The sequence below is a fragment of the Lycorma delicatula genome, chromosome 10 (genome assembly GCF_047948215.1).
Source record: "Lycorma delicatula isolate Av1 chromosome 10, ASM4794821v1, whole genome shotgun sequence".
Lineage (NCBI taxonomy): Eukaryota > Metazoa > Arthropoda > Insecta > Hemiptera > Fulgoridae > Lycorma > Lycorma delicatula.
The window spans coordinates 91,792,554-91,811,206 of NC_134464.1; the positions used below are offsets into that span (position 1 = coordinate 91,792,554).

General features: G+C 28.5%; 1 protein-coding gene across 4 annotated transcripts in view; it reads right to left on the reverse strand.

Annotated features, from left to right (window-relative positions):
- Positions 1-18,653, reverse strand: part of LOC142331061 (protein qui-1) — an 889,030-nt gene that overhangs the window by 280,872 nt on the left and 589,505 nt on the right. The gene's annotated exons all lie outside the window — the stretch shown is intronic.

The window sequence follows — 18,653 nt, forward strand, 5'->3', positions numbered from 1 at the left end:
GACTAAACGTTAACGAATTTAAAGAATTAAACCGTACGACTGGTTTCATACGTCCTACCTTAAATTCTTCTTAAACTTCTTTATTTCGAGTGAAGTGAAGTAAGCTATCGAATTAAGTAACATTTATTTATTGGTAAATACTAACTTTTTACGCTTATTAATATAAGCATAAAAGTTCAGTATAGTGTGGTTTTTGATAGCAGTTTTAAGTAAAATTAATGAAAGAGTACTAAAAAGATTAATTTTACAATATTTATAATTGCAGCAAATGTTGTGAATGATTCCTCTCTTTGACGAAAGAAAATAATTAACCGGAAAATACCGGCTTATATTAAAATCTGTTTTAAATTGTATGAAAAGTACATATTATTATACGTCCTTTTCTTTTATAAAAAGAAGATAATAAAAGCTGCTTTCGACCTATAACAAAAACCTATATATATATATATATATATATATATATATATATAGGTTGCTGAATTGAAGCAGAGTATGTAACAAATTTTTCCACTATAGATGGAAGCACGTCAATCAGTTGTTTTACTGTATGTTTTCCAGCTTTCTTATTACTATGATACACGAAAATCACCTAAATACAGGAATCACAGGCCAGAGTTGCTTTCTGGAAGAGCAACGATATCCAGTATACATCTCTTCATTAAGATTTTTGATTGCTCAACAAAATTCCCCCCAATTTTTTTTTTTGACAGTTATTGCTGTTTTTGTATCAATAATAACGCATTCTTGGATTTTCAATCGATGATATTGTGTGTAAAATTGAAGAACGAAACTTTTTTCTCTCTCGATCTTTTCTCTAAAACTAACAGTTATGAGTTTAGGGAAACAGGAGAAAAAATGGATATTTTTGTCAAATTTTAACATTTGGTTTAATAAAAATTTAAGCACACCTTTTTCAACTGGCGCATCACGAAGTAATTATTTCTGATGATATTTTGGAGGCATAAAGCAAAAGTTAGCGATCATATAGGAAAAGTCCAACCCAAAACAGATACCGCCTGCACTATTATACAATTATCAATTAATTAAATATGGTATATAAAATATTACTTTTTAGATTTTATAATTATTATTCCCTTTTTTAATGACATTTTTTTTCAGGTGTAACATATAACGATCTTTAAAACATGTTTATAAAAATAAAAATTCAAACATATATTTAATACAATTTTTTAAACTTTATATTACTTAATTTAAAAAAAAAATTACACTAATATTTAATGTTAACTACCCCACAATCATTATTTTATCCATTTTTTTCATTTTGTTTTTAATAATTATTTCTTTATGTACTTGGTTATTAACAGTCTTAATAAATTTTTTAATTAAAGGGGGGAAATATATTTTAATAAAGCTGATAGAAGATAAAGTTAGACAATATCTTTAGACGATCCAATATTATACCCTACGGAGATTTTAATACTATTTTTTTTTCCAAGGAGCGGCATCTCAATAAACTGAATTGAATAAACTTGGTGAGTTGTTAGAGAAATAGTCGTTTAAATGAATTTACACAAACAAAAGAATATGAAATCGATTTACAGCAATTTCAATTTACAGATAAAAATCGCCAGATAAGAACAAAAACAGTTACGAGTAGAAGGAATAGACTTAAGATATGAATGTGTAAGCTATTTGGTAAAAATTGCTGGTATTTTTTGTACTGAGCAGAAAGATTCTTATAACTAAAAGAAATTTCAAAGCTTGTTATTATTTTTTTTTTTTTTAGGTTGAGGAACACATATTTCTTTATAATAATATCCGAGAATTTAGAGTTGGATTCTTTATACAGATATAAATATACAATATTTAGTAACTGATGGTATTTTAATTGTAAAAAACATGACTCATTGTAACAAACAACTTTAACAAAAAGTCTAACTTTAAAAAATAGCCCTGACCGTGAGCTGCCGGTAACGGCTAGCTTTGCCCGTTTTATTCACTTTCCTGCCTAATAACAAATTTTACTTCTCTTTCTTGAAGTAATTTTTTAACTTTTGACAATCCAACATCGATAGCCAAAATAAACAATCAAAACCCCAAAAAAGTTCGCTAAAAATAGCAATTTAATTTAATTTTAATGATAATTTTACAGTAATCCTATAATAAAATATTTATAAGTATATAGATCTGAATTCAGAGATCTTTATCTTTTATCATGCTAACAGAAATAACCGCATTTGGGAATAACGTGACAATTCTAATTGGAGATAATGAACAAGCCTCTAAATGGAGTGGTTCCCAAAATTATCCGAATTGCGGCGCCTTTTTTCAATTAATCTTTTTCCATGGCGCCCTACCATACGTAAAAGTACTCGTAAGTAAGAGATAAAAATAAATAAAACTCGTGTATCTTCATTATTTTTTTCATTTATTAAACATTAAATTAATAATTATAATTGTCTTGGTTCAATTAATTATGAAGCTTTGATAATATTTCACGGCGCCCCTGTGAAGAAGACGCGGTTCCCCGGGGCGCCGCGGCGCACAGTTTGCTCTAAGGTATAAATCTGCAAAGTTTTATTAAGATCTGGTCATTAGTTTTTGCGTGATGCGCGTACATGCACGATCCTAGTTATTTTGTTAGATGTATAGATTTTTACTTGGTTATAACTCTTTATAACCAAGTAAAAATAGTCCAGACGTTATCCTTTTTAAAATGGTCCTATTTGGACTTTTTCAATATCATCGGTAATATTTAGTTAATTGCCTCCAGAATATCATCAGAAATGATTGTGATCTGCACAATAATTTTGCAATCCAGATTAAAAAAAAAAATGCGAGTTTTCCAAATTGTGTAGAGTCTGAAATAAAGTCTCCAGATATTTGAAAAAATAATCACATGTAAAAGAGCACTGAAACTAAACCAAATGCGGTTTGGAAAATTTCAATCGGTTAATTAGAAGAGTGTAGGGAATTTTTCAAACATACTTGTAATTTCTTTGCTTTTAAATTAATTAAATATCTTCACGAATTTTTACGTAAATTAATTTTTAAAAGTACTCGGAAAGAAACTTCTTTCTTTTTTTAAAAAAAGCATGAAAATTCGTTCATAGAAGCTGAAATAATTGTATTTTGAGAAGGCGTCGCTATTTTTAAAGTGTGAATTCAATTTTGAGCCGGCCGGAGCGGCCAAACGTTTAGCTATCCCCACCGCTGTCACCCGTGCATTTTTCGAGTGGCCCGAATATTTTCAATCGACGTTTTATCTAGGGTACGCATGAGCGCAGGTGTGGAAAATTTACACCTGGAAAGTACTCGGAAGGATGAAGTTATTTGTCAAAAGAACAACCCTACCGCACTTTTAGTTTCGTTGTAAACGACGGTCAACTTTGATCGATTTTATCTCCGGACAAAATTAACGAATCGAAACATTTTCTTTTTAAAGAAGCGTCTTTCCGAGTATTTTTTTAAATTAATTTACATAAAAATTCGAGAATATATTCAATTTGTTTAAAAGAAAAAAATTGCAAGTGGGTTTGAAAAATTCCCTAGGATCTCCTAATTAAACGATTTAAATTTTTCTAAATGCATTTGAAAGTTTATATGCAACGTATTTTTCGACATGCAACCAATGATATTGTATATACAATTTAGTAAAACTTTCTTCTCTCCCGTTGTTTTCTCTAAAATGAACACAATTATCGAATTATCTAGTGAAATAAAAAAAAATGGATATTTTTGCAAATTTTTTACATTTTGTTTAATAAAAATTTAAGCAAACCATTTCAACTGGCGCATAACGAAATAATCATTTCTGATCATATTCCTGAGGCACTAAAACAAAATTTAGCGATCATTAAGAAAACGTCCAACCCACAACAGATACCGCCTGGACTATTAATGGAATAAAGGAAATTATTAAAAAAATTACTGTATTATCTAAAGTGAAAAAAAAAGTAGGAAAGGGAATAAACGACGAAACGTTACATCATAACTCTTACATATCATTGTAAAATAATTTTATATAAACACTTCAAAAAGAAACGAGTATATAACAAAGGTGATAAAATGAAAATATTTCCTTTCATGCTGTTGTGTAGAACTGTTATACAATTTAATCTCGCTGATCTTGGTAATCCTGTTCGATCGGTGTTGCAAATAAATAAATACCGTAAATAAAACAAACAGTAATGACAAAGAATATCCTTAGAGTATACTTTTTCATTTAATAAAAGGTAAACAGTTTATTTTGAAAAAACTTTTAGTTTTATTTTAACTTTATAAAACCCTTTTAAAGATATATTATAATTTTATTTTGACAAATTGAAAAAACACAACAATAAAGTAAGTTAAAGATTATTTAGGACAAATTGTTTTCATTTCGCCTGTTAATTATTTATTATTACTGTCATTTTCCCACTTAGATTCTAAAGAAAATTGATAATCGATATTTTGATAACGGGTTGTTTTATAGTAAGAAAAGCGTATTTGATTTAAATTTTTATTTTGTGTACTTCTGATTATTTTGGTGGTAGGTATCGATAATTCATCATAACCAAGTCATTAAGATTGGGTATATAACAAGTTTTTCAAGACTCCCAATTATTACAGTTTATCCGAGATGTCCCCCTTCAAAAATAAATATGAAATTTACGTATTCTGTATTTATGTACATTTTTTTTACAGTTATTTGAATAAGTAATTCTAAAAAATAAAATTAAAATAAATAATAAAAATACAAATAAAAAATAAATTATTATTAAAAAATAAAATTCTTTTATTTTTTATTTTTATTTTTTTTATTTATAAAAATAACTAATTCTGCACGAGAACCATCCTACTGAACTGACAAAGCTAAGCGTCTTATGAAATTTTCCAAAGCGTCTCCGGAATTGGTTCGAAAAGCTTCCTTAACACTGTTCGTGTTCACTTGTATCTCAACGTATAAACGTTGAGATACACAGCCTTTGTTATTCCACACAATAAATCTTCGGATTTGGAAAGGTGGAAACTTTCGTGCCGGTCATTGCAGTTGAGTTGGTGATGTTTGTGAACTACGGCCGATCCAGCTGCTGAAAGTTGTTCATTTAGGAAAACTGAATACGAAGACAAAAACATCGGTTACCTCGTTTTTAAGTATCCATACATATATCATATGTCCTTCTCAAGAACTCGAGTTATTAACCATTTTTCCAACATTTGTAAAAGCCCTTAAAAAAAATACGGTTCGATTAAGTACCGCGATTTCATTCAGTCCTATATCGTGATATGTGGCGCAACCTTTTCTCACTCACGCACAGAATAAGGGCTCATCTAAGCTCAGGAAATCAGATTCCTAGCTCGTAAACAGCAGTAAATTGCATATCCATCAGAAATCAGTATTTCTGTGCGGGAAACCGCAGTTAAAAATCTTACTAATAAGCACGGCAAGTTCCAACAAGCTGGTCAATATCTCCACCCGACACAAAAGTAGGTCAAAATGGTTTCATTTTTATGTATTTTTTTTATATAATCATGTACCTTAAAACATTATCATGTACCTTAATAATTGGAGGTAGAGGTTTAGGAACTTCTCGGTCGAACTGTAAAAGCGGGAAAATTAAAATGTCTACGCAAGTGAATTATGAAATAAAATTTCTTACAAAAACCAAATTAGAAGTATAACAAAAATATATATCTGCCTATTATTTTAGGATTATACATATAGAATCAACAAAAAATTATCTACGATAAAATGACGATTTTCCCTTTGACTTCCTTCTGCGTTATGTTTTGTGTTGCAAAATCGCTTTCAGGAATCAATACATTACTTGGTTTGCAAATTTAGATCGTCGTTCTATAATAAATAAAACAATTACTTCGGTAAATACGTTCAGAAATTTTTAAATGGCAGCCATATCAATTTTTTAAAATATTTTACGTCTTGTATTTTGATAGTTTTATGAAAGTACGAGTACGTTAAGTCTAAAATGTTTATCTAAAATATTAGGTCTTTCATTATAAACAAAATAGCACGTTATTTTTGAAAATTGGTAGTAAAGAACTAATTAATAATTAGTTAAAATTATTATTATTATTAATTTAAAAGAATTGTTAATCCTCTTAATAATTATTAAAGAGAATTGAAATCCTAATTTCACATCCACCATTATTAAATAAATTAATTTAAATAAACTTGAATTTTTTTTTCATAATTTTGACGTAAATAATGACTAATTAAACAAGATGTAAATAAAATAACCTCTGAAACATATTATTTAAATTGAAAAATAATGTTCATCTTATGTTTTTAATAATTCAGTTTTTTTATTATTAACAATACAATCTATTATTAATAATACGATTTTTAATTATAAAATGTAATTAAATGTTTTCGGTGTTAAATTACTTAATACAATAAATTTTAAAAGCATATCATCTGCAAGAAATGTACAAATTCCCCTCTACCGTTTGGCAGTGGGTTAACCTTGAATAATAACCTCATGACTTGGATTTGTTTTGCTTGCATTATATTTTAAATAACCTCAAAAATAGTAATCTAGAAGAGGCAGATCAAGCATACCATTCCATTGCTCATTACTATCGCGATTTTTCTGTTTTTGCAAATTTGATTGCTTTTAATTCAAAAACAAAGGCATTTATAAAAACCTGTTTTCATCATCGTTTCAGTCGATGAATAAAAATGAAAAATGAAAAATGAAAATCATGTATCAGCTGTCCATTTTCTTATTAAAAAAAAAATGTTTGATTCAATATGGCAGATAAAAATTTCATACACCATAATAAACTAGTAATTTTATAAATCACTTTTTTCTACCTATTAGTATCCCTTACAAAGCGTTTCCGCACTTTAATGTCACTGTTTGTATTTTTCATTATTTTTTATTGACGTAACTTATTAAAAATTATTGTTGTTGGGGGCTGTTATTTGTAATTTTTGTATATAATATGCTAATAATTTTTTTAAGAATAAAAGATTATTTTTTTATTTAAAATTTGTTAAGTATCGTTAAACCAATGTGTAAAAATAATACAAAAATGTTACAGTTAGTTGCTAGAAAATAATATTAAGAAAATATTTTCAGTAGATAAGCAAATAAAACTGATCAATTTTACTTTTATTCTGAAAAAATGTTCTCTGCGTTATATTAAATTGATACGTAAAGAAATATATTCGTGTACATCGGCCAATTCGCGTGTAATCATTCTTTCCTCATACCGCATGCATTTTTAAAGAATTAAACGAAGCGGAAGAATAAGTTATACGTAGTATAGCGATGAGAAATATTACAAAATATATAATACACATCTAAAAATCCAAGATTGGACTGAAGAATATTGGGTAAGCCCTTTTCTAGGATTGAATATTTTATATGATATTTTTCAATACAACACTATACATCTGTGACTTGAATGAAAAAAGCAGGTCGATTCCTAAAAATATTCTATTTTAAATTCTGTTATCAAAATACTACACATGTATTACATAATATTAATAATAAACAAGTTGCAATCTGACCCGGTTTATACTTTTATTGAATAAGAATCAAAATAAATTTAATCAGAAAAATGAAAACAAGATTGTACACAAAACATTGTATGGGTGCAGCGTATATATGAATTAAATATAAATTCTCTCTTCAAATAAAAATGCTACTCGTAAAAAAAGTAATAAAGATAGTGATAAATTTTACAAGAAAAAAGAGATAATAGTTTGGAATTTAATAATAGCTGGAGATTGGAATGCAAGAATTGGAAAAGGCAAGGAAGGAAATATTGTGGGTGAATACTGACTGGGCAAAAGGAATGAAATAGCGGACCGACTCATTGAGTTTTGCACGAAGTATGATTTAGTAATTGCCAACACTCAGTTTAAGAATCATAATAGAAGAATATGCGCCTGGAAAAAGCCAGGTGGTAATCCAAGATATCAGGTGAATTACATCATGGTTAAACAAAGAGATAGAAATCAACTCATGGAGAGCCCATAATTTAGTGATAATGAAATGGAAATTGGGGTTTAAAAACCTGAAGAAAAGGTGTCAGATGAATCGGTGGAATTTAGAGAAGCTTGAGGAAGAGGAGGTAAAGAAGATTTTTGAGGAGGACATCGCAAGAGGTCTGAGTAAAAAAGATAAGGTAGAAGATATAGAAAAAGAATGGGATAATGTTAAAAAGAAATTCTTTAATCAGCAGAAGCGGACTCAGGCGGAATTGAGAACTAGTAGAAAACCTTGGATTTCATAGCGTATGTTGGAGCTGATAGATGATCGTAGAAAGTATAAGAATGCTAGCGATGAAGAAGGTAAAAGGAATTACCGACAATTAAGAAATATTATAAACAGGAAGTGCAAATTAGCGAAAAAAGAGCGGATTAGAGAAAAGTGTTCAGACGAGGAAAGAGAAATGATCATTGGTAAAATAAACGAAGCATACATGACAGTTAAGGAGAATTTTACGGTACATAAATTAAAATCGAATAATGTGTTAAACAAAGATGGTACACCGATTTATAATACGAAAGAAAAGGTTGGTAGGTGGGTAGAATATATTGAAGAGTTATACGGAGGAAATGAATTAGAAACTGGTATAGAGGAAGAAGAGTAGGTCGAAGAGGATAAAAAGGGAGATAAAATACTGAGATCTGAATTTAATAGAGCATTAAAAGATTTGAATGACAAAAAGGCTCCTGAAATAAACGGGATCCTGTAGAATTACTGCGCAGTGAAGGTGAGGAAGCGATAGATAAATTTTAAAAACTGGTGTGTAATAATTTACAAAAAGGGGAAGTTCCGTCAGACATAAAAAAGAGCGATATTGTCATGATACCAAAGAAAGCATTGTCATGATACCAAAGCACGTTGGAAGAGATAAGAGAATGGAATGATTTGCTGTACTGATGGGGAACGTCTGAAATCGGTGATTAGTTTCAAATACTTGGGAAGTGATAAAAGTGATAATGGGAAAATTTGACACAAATATTAAAAAGGCTGCAAAAGGGAGGAAATCTGTCTGAGTGTGAAAGGGAATGTGTCCCATAACATTTGTTATGGGACATGAAGATATCAAAAAAAGCAAAAATCATGATGTAACGATCATATTATATACCAATGGTGTTATATGGAAGATAACTGAAAGAATAATGGAGCAGGTTGCTGGTTGGTGAGATGAAGTTGCTAGAGGAATAAAAGGTAAAACAAGAGGAGATAGAGTTAGAAATTCGGACATAAAGAATAACATTGGGTTGGAGAGCATGAGGGAAAGAGTAGAAAAAATGAGTTTGCGAAGGTAATGGACACAAAGAGGATGAAGGAAGAGAGACTACCGTTGGAAATGGAAAAGCTGAGAATAATTCAAAAAGACCCAGAATAAGATGGAGGAATCGAATTAAAGACAATGTGAAAACGGAAGGATAAAAGTGGTAGCAGGTAGTAGAAGAGAGTTACTGGAAAGACAGACAAAACTGGAGAGGTTTAGTAAGGCGGTAGCTGGAAGGGGATCAGGATATAGTTATGAAAGGAAATGGTCAAAAAGTTTGAAGAAAAAGGAATAAAATATAAATAAACAAAATTAAATCACGGTTTAGGAAATAAGAATGTAAAAAAAGAATATTACTTGAATATGACGCAAGAAATAAAAGAATGAGTCATTCCAAATATTTCAGGAACTAGATTACTGAAGGAAAATTTATAATTAAGACAGAAAATTTCAATACGTAATACCTTATAATGAAAAAAATGAGACGACTATGAGAGTTTTCTGAATAATTAAGTCAGAAATAGATTATAATAATGTTTTGTCTGCTACGATAAGTAGTAAAAATATGGACTCTGAGGGTAAAAGTAGAAGCTTAAGAAATTTATATATTTAAAAAAAAATTGTGAAAAAAAAGAAAAGCTGATGTTAAAGGAGAGAGAAAAATAATTAAAATAAAAAAGAACCGAAAAAGAAATTAATTAGAGCTCTAGAAGGTATAACGAAATAAATGAGGTGAAAACGACAGTGAAATTTCAAATGATAGTTGGTATCAAGGTAGATGAAACGTTTGGTCAAAAAGATTTATGGTAGATTCGATTGGCTGCCCTCAAGGCAAAATATCGCAATTTTATTAAAATATCCTCATAACTGCAATAAAAAAATTTGTTTAAATATATTATCGAACATTTTAAAACTATTTTAATTTTTTCTTATATGATGATTTTTTCAATTAATATTCTTTATAAACGTTATGAAAAAAATAAAATTTCATTTTAATTTAAATAAGAATTGTACGAGTTGTACTTTTAATCCTGTATATTTCTATTGGTTCTGCAGCCAAAGGGAAACTATAGAGATCAAACAATTTTTTCGATGGGTTTTTGTAAACGCCGAAATTAGACGCCCAAAGAAACACAAAATTTATAGTGATTCCAAAAGATGTACGTACGCGTGTTGGCCTGTAATTTGATTAATATCTCCAGACCGGCTCAATATATGTTCTTTGACAACGGGTCAAAATATTTTTATATATGGGGCATTAAATTTTGCAAATAATTATAAAAGGAGAAGAGTAGTTTTCGCTATTTTTAATATTTTAGGCAGTTAACGTTTATACGGATTTGAATACTCGATCGTGGATATCGTGTTCTTTGGTGGTTGGGTTTCAATTAACTACCACGTCTCAGAAATGGTCGACCTGAGACTGTTGTACAGTGTACACTTTACTTATACTCATACATATTATCCTCATTCATCCTCTGAAGTAATACCTGACTGTGATTCCAGGAGGCTAAAAAGGAAAACATATTTTAAATAAAAATCTATTTAAAGGGAAAGCTATGCAACCCTTTACAAAACTTTCTATTTACTATATTATTATTGTAAATGGAGGTAGAAGGTTTTAATTAATTAATTAATATTCATTGCAACATATTATTTTCAATGCGATATCTTCATTGTTTAATTTAACCCGATTTAAAATTAAAGAACGTGTATAGTAAAATTATTTTATATAAATAAATCAAACATCTAATTTGAGAATGAAATTAAAAGAAAAATTACAAGGTATGGAAGGACAAATGCTGTGTTTTTGATGTAACGTGAATTAACTAATGAATTTCCCTCGGGTGCTATTTGATCCGAGTAAAGAGTGTTGCAAAATTCACTGTACGAATATTAATTTAAATTATATATTTAATTAAAAGATACCGTTTACCAGTTTGAATTTTACGATATACATAAAAAAATGTTATAGTAAATAAAATTTAATTAAACTTGTAAACTATAAATTATATAGGAATTTGGTTATGTATTGTCACCTAAATTTTGAATTCAGGCAAAAATAACATAAAAGCGAAAGCTGGTAATAATTACTCTCTGCATTAATTTTCACACCAACGTATGAATACAAAAATAACTGAACGTTCAGGAAAGCTTTTGTTTAAGAAGTGATACGTTCAAACGAATCGAGTAAGTTTTGGAAGAGTTAAAAAAAATATTTAATCAGAAATAAAGGAGTATCATTCATTTTCCATTATTATAGTAGTTTTGTTTTTAACATAATATTACAGTTCATAAATGAAGGAAAAAACAATAAAAAAAAATCGATATTCTAAATCTGCAGTTTTAAAAGTTTGAGCCAAATTTAAGAACGAATAGTGATAATTTGATATCCGTTGACTTACCGCCAAATGGATAAATGAATTAAGAAAATCTGAAAATTTTTTTTTAATAATTTTTATTAATTTTTAATTTTTTTATTTTTACTTACTTTAAAATTTTGGTTTTTGTTCAATATGCTTATATATATATATATCAAGAGAAACGCTTCTGTTATTGAAAAATATCTCTAAGAATCTTCATAAAAGAAATTAAATACTGAAAAATCCACTAAAGAGACAACAAGCGATTGAGAAATGCATTCTAGACTATAGAAATGATTACGTTTACATTATAAATAATCAAATTAAATTTCTTGAAATGTAATTCCGTTTAAAAATACAATATAGGGGGATGGCCCTCTATAATGCGGCCATCCGGTAACAACTATTATATCCGCGTTACAGGCCAACCGCGTTATTTCGAAGATAAAGTGACAAAAAAAAAGTCAGTTCAGTTAATATTGTAACATAATTAAAATATTACAAGAATATTAGGGATAAAATAAAATTTAGTAAATTAAATACTGTACTGAACATACATAGTGCTTCATTTTTGTAGCTTGAATTTATTTTCACAATGTTTTTTTTTGGATCGGTAAATTACAGTAATTTTACAATATTTTTAGCACTATCCCTTGTAAAGTAATTGGAAAATACATACATTTACTCAACAAACTGAATCTATGTAACTTAACGCTTAAATTTAAGACAGATATTTGAAGAAATCAGAAAGTTATATTTTTTTTGGTTGGAGTTCAAATTATTTTACAGCTACATGTCATTTCACAAAGCTAAATTATTAGCGTATTTATTTATGCTGTTCAGTTTATTAATAAATACGTATACTCAGTTAAAATGTGTTTCCACATACCTAAAAAAAAGTAGAAAATATTTTTTTATTGATAACACTTTTCTGGAAGGACATTCTTCAATCCGCGTTGTAACAGTAATCGCTCTGTTTTGAGTAACCCTAAAGTGAGATCGTATTTATTTACTTGTAATAACTACAGATTTATTTCTCCAATGTTTGCTTGTTTTAATTTTTCAATGTTGAAAATTAGAAACAAATTTTGTATCGCGTTAAAAGATGTCTCATTGGGATTTAAATCCAGATCATTTCGGATGAAAGGCGAAAACGCTACACCTTTAATAAGGAGATCACTTAGTTACTCTATAACAATCTAAACAGTAATGCGTGTCGGCGAATAAAAAAAATCTTTAAATTGTCCACGAAGATACTGGTGAGATTCAATCAAAATCTGATATTTTGTTGCGGTTAAATTAACAACTTTCCTTAAACAAGTTAAAAACTAGTATCCAATGTTTTTATTAAATAATTTTAAAATAGTTAAAATTTGTAATATTATAATATGAAAAATATAATCCTGCAAAAAAAAACATTTTTTCAGTAGAAACAAAATTCAATTAAATAGTAACCTTCCAGTTAAGTCCAATCCGTATACTTTTTTAGTAGCCTACAATGTTCATGAAAAAGTTAAGTTAGTAAAACTGGAAATTATCGATTAAATTATTTCTTTAAATCTCATCTAATATTAAAAAAACTTACCTAATTATTTAACTTTTAGTAAACGTAAGATTTTAATAATCACTGATTAAAACAAAATTAATGATGCGATCCCAAAATAGATTACTACATATTCAAAAATTGTACCGCAAAACGAATTGATTTCTCATCATTTTTTAAAAAGTTTAATGAATAGAGTTGTAGGTTTAAAACTGAAATTTTTACAATAATATATTTTTATTAGAAAAATAATTTCGTATCTAGGTTACAATTAACTAATATTTCTTTTTGTTAGTAACGATGATGATGAGCAATCAATATAAAAAATTAAATTTACTTAGCAGTTTGAAATGAAAAACTAGAAGAAAAATTAAGATTGTGTTAGAAGTGTCAGAAATTAAGAAGTGTCAGAAGAAAAATTAAGATTTTCAAAATATACTTTAGAAATGTTTGTGTATGATATAATAAGTAATATTAAGAATTTTACGAAAAATAAATTACCTTAACAAAGATAGAAATTGACTGCATTTAAGGACATTAAAAGGTAATTTTAAAGTAATTTAAAAAATTATTAAAAATGCCTCTACAGTAGTCAAGAACAAAAGTAAAACGTTGGATTTAAAAACCGATCTACGTTGAAGCTCTGAGTTGGTGGTCTGATTCTCTGCTAAGAATTCGGTGTCTTTATTGTTTGTAATTAGTTTTTATCTGTCTTTAATATTTGTGAAATTACTTGAATGACTTTAATTTTTTGTGACTATTATTCATCTGACTTTATTACTTGTTATTTGTTACCTTGTTATCTGTTATCTTTGTTTTTGTTCATTAATTGCTTCGTCTGTGCCATGAGAGGTGGGCTATCATTGGATGGTCTCCTGACACGTGCGACCGATTGTAAACATAAATTGCTAAGAAAAAATGATCATTTTTAATTTTTTTTCCTAATATTTACAAATCCGTTTTAAAGGTAAGATTTATTTTGAATACAGAAAAAGTTAAAAATTGATCCCATACACTTGTCACTTACCAACACTTATCAAAGTGTTCTTCATAGTATTTCTAAGCTTTTTTTTATCTAGTTCCTGGATTTCATTCGTAATATTCACCTTTAACTGCTCCAGGACATGTATGTTGACAATGCTCAGTGTTTTTTTAACCAGTTTCATAAAAATAAGACTGTACTAATAAGATCAAGGGATCTTGATGCTCGTAGATCTTTAAGAATGACTTTTATAAAAAATGTAATTTAACATCTTCATGGTAAAACCAGAAGCATCCAGGATAATCCTTGATAAAATTTAGAATTCAAAGTGATTTAAAACAAACTAGACATCCTCTCAACTTACACTGTTTTCTCATGGGGGTTAGAGAATATTCAGTGAAATATAATTTTAAAAATTGTCAGTTTTTATTGTAAACAGGTAGTTAAATCTCTGACAGTATTTAATTTTTTATTAATACAGTAATCAGGAATTAATTAATGGAAACGTGTACTCCGTTGAGGTAGAATTTAAGCAGTTAATTGAACGATATTACTTTGTTCCTTTATTTCATCAAAGAAAGATCATACAATAACAGTTATAAACATAATTTTTGTTTCCTAACATGCGATACATGATTTTTATCTGTTTTTTGATGCCGAAAAGGAATTTGAACTCGGAATCTTTCGATCACCCACCATTTTTGAAAAAAGTTTTAAATCTTAATTAAGGGATTTTGTTTTTAATTTTTGATCGTATAATTAGCATTTTAAGCTCCTATATTCTATTTTTTTAGCTCATTTTTTATTGCTCTGTGTATTTAAGAGGATGGCTGAAAGGTAAACGGAAGGCTTTGCCATTTGTTGTACCTATGGTTTGGCGCCGACTGTAACTTTTGTTTAACAAGTGTGTCTGGAATTTCTAAATAAAATCTAAACATACTGTAAATCACCTCACAGTGAAATTATTCCAGTTCCTGAGCCACCTGTAAATGTATGTTTTGAAAGCAGCGATGAAGAATCGGGCAGTACTGAAGAAGACAACGGTTTTGATTTTTAATTGTATTCCAATAAGCCACACCTTATATCACAAGGTGAATTAAATGATTTAGTTAGGTTTTTAAATTTATCAAAAAAATCAAGCGGAGCTGTTAGGGTAAAGACTGCAAGATTGGAATTTACTTGAAAAAAAATACAAAAATTTGGAGCTTTCGGAACGGTCAAAAAGAACTTTCTTAGTACATTATTGATGAAAATAATTTGATTTATTGCACAAATATTGATGAGCTTATGTTGCATTTAGGACAAGTTCATAAACCTGTGGACTGGCGCCTTTTCATAGATTCGTCCAATTACAGTATAAAAATGGTTCTATTACACAACGGTAACGAATATCCTTCGATACCAATCGCTTATGGTATTAAGTTGAAAGAAACATACGATGTGATGAAAGACGTTCTTGAAAAAATAAATTATAAATAACGTAGCTGGAATATACGTGTGGCGATTTGAAAGTTATAGCTATTTTGTCAGGCAGGAAGTTAGGCTATACTAAGTTCATGTGTTTTTCGACAGCCGAGCTAGGGATAAATATTATGTTAACCAAAGAGTGGTGGAAACGCGATAATTAACCCCAAATAGGAAAAATATTATTCATGAGCCATTCTTTGAACCCCCAAAAAATATTTTTAGCCCCTCTCTTTATCAAGCTAGGACTAATGAACAATTTTGTGAAAGGAATGGAGGATAGTCCCGGATTTTTGTACATTAGGCACAAATTTCCGAATGTAAGTGAAGGAAAAATTAAAGAAGGAATATTTGTTGGTTCTCAAATAAGAGAGTCGTTCAAAGATGATGTATTTAACTCGATGTTAAATAATGTAGAAAGTGCAGATGGGCTTCATTTAAAGACGTTTGCAAAACTTTTCTCGGCAAACATAATCCGGCAGTTACCAAGATATTTTTAATCAACTTCCTTCGTACTGAGCTATGAGATGTAATATGTCTTTGAAAATACATTTCCTCCACTCACATCTGGAGTTTTTCCCGGACAACCTCGGAGACGTAAGTAACGAACACGGTGAAGCATTTCGGTGATGGAAAGCCACTAAAAAGGGAAATGGAATACTAACATGCTAGCCGATTACTGTTGCACATTAATTCAGGATGTGCCTGAGGCAATTTATAAAAGAAAAGCATCAACGAAATCATTCTGCATGGCCATGCAAAATTATAAATTTTACAGATTTTAACTATATTTTCCCTTAATTTTTTTTGAAGCGTAATTTATTTAAAACTAAGGGTGATAGAAAATTTGTATTTGCAGATCTGTAATGTACGCAAAAAAGTAATTCATGAAATGATATCGCACTTAGAGAAAATTTTTTTTCTCTCAGTGTAATTTTTTAAATAATATGCCTTACTTTTTTTGTTAACCCGAATCTGTTTCGTGATTATTTTCTTTTTATCAGTCCTATATTTCACATTTTGCTAGTTCCTATCTTTTAATTAGCTATTTCATTAAAATAAATTTCCTAAAATATAAAAAAAAGAATGATTTTTTTTAAACATGTTACTTTTGTATTATATAAATTATTACGGTATATATTTTTTTTTGTTGAAATATCCCTGAGAAATTTAAGCCAAATCGGTAGGCAAATAAAATGTTAGTAGAATAATTACATGCATAACTCTGGCTTTTTGGACCGAATGTAACAAAAAATTTAGCTGTACGTCCATTGAATTCAAAAAATAAAAATTAGATGACAGAGCCCAAATGTTGATCGCAAATTTATAGTAGAAATTTCAGCGAGTGTAAAAGTAGTTTTATTGTAGTAGTAGTAGTAATGAATGTAGTATGCACCGTAAGAATATGCAGGAACATGGAACCTATGTTTTATACTTTTGATTTAAACTTAATAGTAGAATCGAGAGTGAAATATTAACGCTTATTTATTGCGCTTAGCCACTGAGAGACAGACTACAAACGATATGTGATATCAGGAATAGATAGAGAGGAGGCGAAATGCCCAATCTAATGGAGTCGATATTTTGAAACAGAAAATTTTCTCGTGACATATACATCGTTCTGCTAATACCGACGAAGCGTATACCAAAATTTTATTAAAAATCAAAATTTGAATTGAAATAGGATACTTCGTTTCACTTGGTTAGACCCTCTTTCTAAGTACAATATACATAATTTGAATGACAATGACGTGGTATACTACTCATAACTTGCTTAGATGTGTTATTCAATTTAGAAATAAGGTATACTGTAATTATGAAAAAGAATTTAAGGTGGAAATAATTTAATATAACCTACAACTAATTTCTGGTCATTTAAAAAACAAAAAAAAAACATGCAATTATAAAATGTACAATATGATAATGATTTATATATATATATATATATATATAAATTTTGGAAAACATTCTAAATTGAGTTCTACTTGAAGTACTAGTGGAAAATTTAATATTAAAATATTTTTAAGGTATACCAGAGAAGTGATGAAAAAACTCTTTAATTAACGCCGTTACGATATAACGATGGACATAAAAGGTATGTAAGAGTAATTTAAAAAATTACTAATAAAAATAATTAAAACTGCAGCATCATCGTGAAATTAATTTCAAAAAAGTATGTAGTGGTTTTACTAATTTTGAATAGCGTGCATTTTAGTATACATGCACACTAAAATACTTTTAGTACATATAACTCGTTAACATTAAGCTAATAAAGTAAGCGATATTTATTCTTGTATCTCTTTGTTGGTTGACGTTCTTTTTCTTCCTTCCTTCCTTCCTTCAACTACTGCAATATTTCTCTTTCACTATCCACTACAACCCGTAATCTGTAAAACATTAGCTTTCACCTAACGTTAAATTTACGACTTAATGTTCAACATTAAATTCTACCGGTTTTATCCTGATATCGTAAAACATGTTAGCATATATTTAAATTGAATTTTCTAGAACACCAAGTTCAAAATCAGTAAAAATAATCTAAAAAAAAAAATATATTTTAAAACCGGTAAAATTTAATGTTAAATATTACGATGATATTATTTTGTGTAATTAATGATAGATTCTTATAGTTTTTTATTACGTCTTTTAAATGAGATTTTTTTCAGAGTAATAATTTTCGTATGTGCAATTACAGTAAAATAATAATTAGCAAATATGAAATGAAGCATAATCTAGGTAAGAACGGATTTTAAAATATTTTATAAGAACAGCATCAAATGCCGTAAAACAATAAAGGTATGAAACTTTTATCATTCTTAAAATGCCTCTAAATATAACTTAAAACTTCAGCGATGATATTTTTCTTCATTGCTAACTTTTGTTAAAAATTATATTCCAAGATAAAAAGTTTAATATAATACACATCTATTTAAAATACAATGCCTAAATTGAACTTACTGCGTATTAATGTGCATAAATACCAATGGGAATTTAATATGTTAAAAAAAACAGAAAAAAATTGTTTTCAGTATACATTATACTTTTTTCGTACGCTACATAATTGTCATAATAAAAAAAAATT